The sequence below is a fragment of the Euphorbia lathyris genome, chromosome 7 (genome assembly GCF_963576675.1).
Source record: "Euphorbia lathyris chromosome 7, ddEupLath1.1, whole genome shotgun sequence".
Lineage (NCBI taxonomy): Eukaryota > Viridiplantae > Streptophyta > Magnoliopsida > Malpighiales > Euphorbiaceae > Euphorbia > Euphorbia lathyris.
The window spans coordinates 12,198,464-12,206,619 of NC_088916.1; the positions used below are offsets into that span (position 1 = coordinate 12,198,464).

The 8,156-nt window shown below is 32.4% G+C and overlaps 1 non-coding gene across 1 annotated transcript; it reads right to left on the reverse strand.

The window, feature by feature from the left end:
- Positions 1–7,571: 7,571 nt before the first annotated feature.
- Positions 7,572–7,645, reverse strand: TRNAI-AAU (transfer RNA isoleucine (anticodon AAU)). The gene has a single exon. It is a non-coding gene; the product is annotated as a tRNA-Ile (tRNA).
- Positions 7,646–8,156: the final 511 nt, after the last annotated feature.

Consider the following 8,156-nt stretch of genomic DNA (forward strand, 5'->3'; position numbering starts at 1 on the left):
CAAAGATGTCCTTCTCTTCCTTTTCCTTCTTCGATTTGTCGAACCGATTCGGGTAAGGTGCTTGGGTAACTAAAGGAGGAGGTCTATCTTGCTTTTGCACTTCTTCTTCAAGAATTTTATCTTCCTTGACGATGTTCTTCTTGCTGATCGGCTTGTTTAAAACGGGCTGCTCTATTTCTCTTCCGTTACGAAGGGTGATTGCGCTCACGTTTGGCTTTGGATTGTCCACCGGTTGAGAGGACATCTTTCCTTGAGATTGAATCTCACTCAGAGCAGTAGCTATTTGAGTCATCTGTTTCTGGAGTTCCTGCACATTAGTTGCAAGATTATGGACAACATCAGTTAAAGGCATACCTGAGTTTTGGGTAGATTGGTGAGGCCGTGATTGATAATTTTGCTGCCTTGGTCCGTAGCTAAGGTTTGGATTATCACGCCACCCTGGGTTGTACGTATTAGAGTACGGATCGTACGTTCTTTGATTTTGCCCTTGGTACCCATTAAGTGCATTGGCTTGTTCCGAATTTTCTTCATACAGAACAGGGCATTCATCAGTGGCAGTACAAATCCCACACTTCTTCACCTGAGCCGCCTTTCCGAGAGCTAATTTCTGCACAAGACTAGTCAGTTTATTCAATTTCTCTTCAATGTTAGAACTACTTGCCTCATACGCCTTCTTGGGACCTTCCTGAACTTTCCCAAACTGTTGAGAAGTTGCTGCAATTACTCTGATCAATTCCTTAGCCGCGGTTGGTGTTTTGTCGAGGAAACATCCTCCGCTTGCCGCGTCCACCATTTTTCTTTCCATGCTAAGCATCCCTTCATAGAAATATTGGATCAGAGAATTTTCAGCTATCCCGTTTTGAGGGCAATTTTCACATAACTTCTTGAACCTCTCCCAATACTCATGAAGCGACTCCACATCTTTTTGCTTGATTCCACTGATTTCTCTCCGAATTAATGCCGCTCGGGAGGCTGGAAAATATTTGTCCAGGAATGATTGTACCATCTGGTTCCATGTAGTGATTGTTCCTGATGGCAAATTTAAAAGCCAATCCTTGGCTGCATCTTCTAGTGAGAATGGGAACGCTCTCAACTTCACTTGTTCTTCCGTTACTCCTTGCGGTCTCATGCTGGAGCACACCACATGGAATTGCTTAAGATTCTTATGAGGACTTTCACTCTCCATGCCGTGAAACTTGGGCAACAAATGAATCAACCCGGATTTCAGCTCAAACGACACATCCAAGTTGGGATATGTGATGCATAGGGGCTGATTATTGACCTCTTGCGCCTGAAGTTGTCTTAGAGTTCTGTCTGCCATTGTTTCCTCTTCTGATTGTTCACTTTCTTCGCTGGATATTTCTTCTTCGTCACTAGAACTCGAAGTTTCAACGCTTTGTAATTTTTGTAACCTTACTTCCTTGCGAAACCTCCGAGCCAGTAATTCTATTTCTGATTCAAAGAGAAGTTGTTCTGAATTGTTGGACCTGGTCATAAAAGAAATCAAATCAAATTAGATTATTCCCCGACAACGGCGCCAAAATTTGATGGGTGCCGATTCCACCAAAAATAATCCCAACTTTCCCTAAATGAATAATTTGTAATAGAGCAAGTAGAGGTCGAACCCAAGGGAATAATATTGATTTAAAACTTCTAATGACCTAACAAAATAATGAAATGGGGGGTTTGGAATTGTGAAGTTTATTAAATTTAAATGTAACAAGTCAAAAATCATAAGAAGAACAAAACAGAAATTAAGGAAGGTTTGTGAATAATATTTTGATGAATTCGGTCAAGGGGAATCACAGGATAATTCATACGTTAACGATCATTGACAGATAAAATTGTATTCTCATGTATTCACCAGGTCAGTTTGGCGTGTTCTTCCTTAATAGTGAACTAGTTAAGCACGACAAATAACTTGTTCCTAATCAATAAACAATCCTATCTCAGCGCCTAAGATTTAATTTATTGACAGCTTAAGAATTAGAAGAACCTGATCTTAATTAATCGTCTCTCAGCATCGGCGATTTTGGACTAACTTATCTGTTCATTTGACTCAGATAAACCCAACTAGATTCGTATTAATGTCACGTGGAAGACAAACTCAGGTTTGTCCGACTCGAGTCCGTTCTTCCAAATACGAAGCTAGCTTGATTTAAATAGTCAATAGCTACTTGTTTGGCTATCTTAGGTGAAACTCTAATAAACCAAATCAGCCATATGATTATTCGATTCGACAAACAACCTGTAGTTATCATTCATAGAACAAACAATCAATTGAGAATAGTTCTCTAAACACGATGAACAAATAAACAGTTTAATAAATTGAGAAAAGTGAAATACAACGATCTCACGATAACAGAGAAAAATCCCTTGAATTAACCCTTAACCGAAATTAAGAAATTAGCTATCAATAGCCATGGAACGTATGTGTTTTTCTGCTGGAAAAAATAAATGTAAAAACTGATGTTCTGGACTTGGAAAATCTGCCGTTCTTAAGTCTATTACGGCTCCTCAAAATAAGGAATTAAAATCCCTTCAAATTAGCTCTAGAATCCTTCTTCAAATTTGAAATTAATTGCCTCCTCATTTGTCTCCTACAATTTCGTGCTTTAGCTGAAAATCTTGTTCTCAAATTGTCAAATCCGGATCAGGAAAGCAATTCTATTCGAAGCAGGAAACTGTCAGCCCGTAACTGCCTTAGTCTTGTACAAGACTAACTCTGACTCAGACCAATATTTGGCCAATCAGCTCCGGATCACGACCCGACATCAGCTTGGCCCAAATTAAGCCCAATTTATCTCCCTTTAGTCATCATTGGCCTGTAGAGATGAAAATACCAAAAACAAACAATAAAACCCGCAAAAATAACAAAACACGACAATAATAAAGCACAAAAGCGGGGTTATTTATTGTTGAATTATGCACTTATCATTTACTTAAAATCTTTTTAACACAAAACTATATAGTTGTAAAATCTACAAAACTAAAGTTTCACACAAAATTCAATGGTTTTATATTTTTTCTTTTATAGAAATATGGACTAGTACCAAGATCTAGTCCTAGACAAGCGGACTTAATTTTAACAGCCGGCACGGTAACCATGAAAATGGCTCCTTCTTTAGTAAGATTATATGAACAAATGCCTGAACCAAAATATGTTATTGCGATGGGGGCATGTACAATTACAGGAATACTATTGATAAAAAAATAATTCAACCAAGTTTATTATAATTGAACTTATTCATGAACTTATTCAAATATTTTAATTTAAAAATATTATTAAAAAATTATAAAAACGTTAAATAAAAAATAGACAACTAATATGCGACTTATTAAAGTAGGAGAATAAATGCTTATAACGGTGTACCTTATCTCTTTATTATTTCTGCTTATTTTAACACTTAAAACATTTCAATATATTTGACTTTATTTCAAGTTTCAAGTTTCAAGTTCCTTTTCATGTCTATTTTTTTGTACAATTAAGTTTTATACATTTAGTTATTTAATTTATCAGAACATTTTTAACAGAAAACTAGAAATTAATGTAAAATAAAATAATTATCATATTAGTAATAAACATAGCATAATTTATATAAAACCAAGAGTTATGGAGTATATTATATTAAAAATGAAACTAATCACATATAAATTTATTTAAAACTGTTTGAAAATCGTAACCGAATCTCAACGAGAGACGATTAAAGTTTTCGAAAGAAAAATGATGAAGATGATTGTTACATACAAAATTATATTACGTCTAGTAATATGATGCAACTCCTTACAAAAGTCTGTACAGATCATTCTTTTTATATATCATCAAGTCACCTTCTAGACTGCTAGGAAGACCAATCACAAATATCTCTTTGGACCCTTTGAAGTGCTTCAAAATATCAGATATTGAAACATGTAAATTATAATACTCACATCAGCAAAATCGCAAATTAAAAACGACATGTTTTATCTATGAATGACCCTTGTTTTACTCACCCCTTCTTCATCTGGGTTTTCACTTGCTCCTGTTATGTCACTTAGTGCTTCAAGGGGAGCGTGAGATGGCATCAAACAACAAGATTTTGGGAGAGTTTGACCTTGTTGGTATTCCACCAGCACCACAAGGTCTGCCTCAGATCGAAGTGACATTCGACATTGATGCCGAGAGACATAAAAAAACATGAGAATAGGATTCTCACGCTAAGCACTAAGTGACATAACAAGAGCAAAGAATCAACAGTAACTCTAAATGACTACATTGATTCAGGCTCAGTGTTGCAAGTTAGAATAGAATTCAGACTAAAATGAAATTAAACTAAAGAGAAGAGAGATTTTAATTTTTTTCTGAGAGAAGGGAATATGATTGGTTGTGAGATGAAGAAAAAGAAGAGAAGTAAGGGGGGTATTTATATAGGTGCAGAAGGAACCTTTAATTGGATTTTAGTTATTTAACATTAATGTTTGAAATAATACAAATTTAATATGTCTTATTTTTCAATTTTACAGGGCTATAATATTACACTTTAGAGGTAGGTTGTTTAGTTTATTTCATCTTGGGTGTGTTCTAATTTCCCATTCAAGTATCTGCGGTTTAATAGTTAACCGTACCTAATTTTGTTCTAAATTAAATACTTCTCAACTTGAAGCTTTAGTTTGATGGTTAATTTTGCGGATTGCTTCTCTTTCTTCTGCATTTTGTTTTTGTTTTATTGTGTGCACATAACTAAACTGATTATTTATTGGAATTGATTTTTCTTATAAGGTATTTAAGGAGGTATACTCAATGGAACTTCGTCGTTTTCCTTTGTTCTATTGTCTGATAATTTGTTTGGAGTTTGAAAATGTTTTTTTAGAATAACAATAATTTAAATTTTATCCAATTCAAAAGATAGTATAATAGAATTGGAGATTAGTATTTATAAATTCGTCGAAATATATAATTTTTTTTTTCCAATCCGTGCAAAAGATAGTATATTTAAAAAAATTAATTTTTTTCCACGTATAATCATATGTTTGTTATCCATTACTAATGGGTGATAAAATGATACACACGTGAACGATAGATGAATTATTCTACTCCGCCATTCTAGTCCACTATTCTAGTCCGCCATTCTAAGCTTTCAAAAATCTATGGATCTTACTTGTTCTTAACCATGCTATATCAAATGCTTCTGATTGCTTCTTATCTTGAGTAGTCAGATTCGTTTAATTAGGCATCTTTCTAATTATGTCTGAATCAATTTCTGGTTGTGCTCATCTACTACTTGAGTATCGGCCCAAACACCACTTTTCTTTACTGCTCTTATTCTTGCTTGGCAGTCTATCCTTTTAGTCTTTTATGAGCTTGTGATTTCCTTCATCTGTCATTGTCGAGTGTCTTATATTTGATGAACTCACCTCCATCTTTGCTGCTAGATACCCTGAAAATGCAAAAACTTTTTACCTTACTAGATTCTTTGTATGCATATTCCAATGGCTCAAAACCCGAATATGTCGTACATATAGTTGGACACACTACCACATTTGTGTTGTTATATGTTTTAGTGTAATAGATGCATTTTGAAATGGTGGATAGGATGGTTAAGACAATAATGTGGTGTCTTCAAAATAGGCCAGACAATCGTCCTTCTATCGGGAAGGTTGCTAAAATGTTGGAAGGTAAAAAGTTTTGTTAAGCAAATATAGCTTGGAAGATGGTGGGTTGTTAAGAAAATATTACACTAAAACATATAACAACAAAAATGCGGTAGTGTGTCCAACTATATGTACGACATATTCGAGTTTTGAGCCATTGGAATATGCATACAAAAGAATCCAGTAAGGTAAAAAGTTTTTGCATTTTCAGGGCATCTAGCAGCAAAGATGGAGGTGAGTTCATCAAATATAGGACACTCCACAATGACAGATGAAGGAAATCACAAGCTCATAAAAGACTAAAAGGATAGACTGCCAAGCAAGAATAAGAGCAGTACAGAAAAGTGATGTTTGGACCGTTAATCAAGTAGTAGATGAGCACAACCAGAAATTGATTCAGACATGATTAGAAAGATGCCTAATTAAACTAAACGAATATGACTACTCAAGATAAGAAGCAATATGAAGCGTTTGATATAGCATGGTTAAGAACAAGCAAGATCCATAGATTTTTGAAAGCTTAGAATGGCGGACTAGGATAGTTACTAATGAATTACTAATGGATGATAAAATAATTACTAACTATATTATTTGCAGGGAAATCAAGAAGCGTACCTGTGACAATTACAAGAAGGAAAGTCAGGGTGAAGGTGACCAACGTTTCTAAGAAAAATTGAATTTAAATCTAACGTTAATTCTGTTCTTGAATTTTGCTCGCGAATAACTTATTAATTATGTTTATTTAAAATCTTTTTAACACAAAATTACATAAGTGCTATGAATATATTTTACGTGGCTTTTAAGGCAAAACTTGGTCAAATAGTAGATTCTAAGACCCCATTTATTTATCGGAATTTCCTAAAAAAACAAACAACTGATAATCAAAGAAATGTATTAAGAAAATAAGGAAATATTTACGTTTTGAAAAAGGATAAAATATGTTATTCAGTTTATAAGAACTCTACTCCATTTACCATTTAAAAAAAATCAGAATTCCAACTCTTATCTTATGAATAATTTTCATATAAATACAATTAGCTCTGTAATATAAATTTAAAATAGGATTAGTACATAAATATTTTTTCTACTCCGCAACTCATCATAAATTTTAATAGAAAACAATTATCACCAAATTCTAAAATTCATCAATATTACAAGTAATATTTGCCAATCATATCAGTACAAATAGAAATTAACAGTAATGATTGATTCGATCATTCTTCCATTTTCAATACTGATGAATTTTTTTAAGGCATAAACAAATTCCGAAAATTATTTTTCGGTGTGGTAGTAAAATATCAAAAAATATTTTATTTCAAATAAAAATATTTTTTCTTACCCAATATTTTTCTATAAACAAACAGAGACTTAGAAATGATATCGCTTTTTGCTAAAAAAAAGATATCGCTTTCAAGTGTAATGGGCTTAATTATACTAATGGGTCCTATTATTTTTATAGAAAATTACAAATTTATTTATTTTATTAAATGATAGAATTTTCTAATATACTCTAATTATATTTAGAGGGTTTTTTTATTTTCCATATTCAGCAACCCAATATATGGAAATTTGGTGCGTGCAAACAATGAAATCAGATAAGTTTGTTATTAGAAATTAAAATTGTATGATTATTATTATAATATAATTGGTTGGATTAACCCAATTGTCATGTCTATCTAAAATAAGATATGGATAAAGATGAACTGAAGAGGTAAAGAATTAAAAAATGTGAAAGAGGAAGATAGAATAAAAAGTAAGAGTAGAGAGGTCACGTTAAGTATGATCAATTTCAAAAATAATTTATTAAACTATATTTTTTCAATCATATGCGTACATCATTTTTTAACTCATCAGTAACAAATCACAAATATATATATACACACACACACACATGAAGAAATTTATTTAATTTATAACGTAACTGTTTAAAAATAAAAAAATGGCCTATGCAGGCCTCGAACCTGCGACCTTCGCGTTATTAGCACGACGCTCTAACCAACTGAGCTAATAGGCCTGAATATTTGCTACTCTAATTATTATTTAGTAGTAGCTTTTCGTTTATCTCGGTAATTTTTGGAGTTCCATTCTAATTGGTTAATTAAAAAAATAACTCATTTTATTTTTTATTTTCTTTATATGAAGTCACTCATCAATATACCAATCTTAACATAATCCCACATTGGAAGTTCGAAGGAGAAGAAGCGAGGAAGATGTATGTTGGTTTAAACCACACATTGATTTCAAATAGATTTCTAAAGGATTTATAAGTTATATAATGAGTCCTTTAGGTAAAGAATCTCATTACCTCTAATTGTAAGACTTTGTTTTCTAAAGGCTTTATATATTCATTTGACAGTTTCGTTTTGAATTTCATTAAATTTTTTATAGTTCTTTCTATATTCTATATGAGTTGGACAAAAAAAAAAATCAAATATTTTAATTTAAAAATATTATTAAAAAAATTACTAAAACATTAAATAAAAAATAGACAACTAATTAGCTTCAAAAAAAAATAAAAATAGACA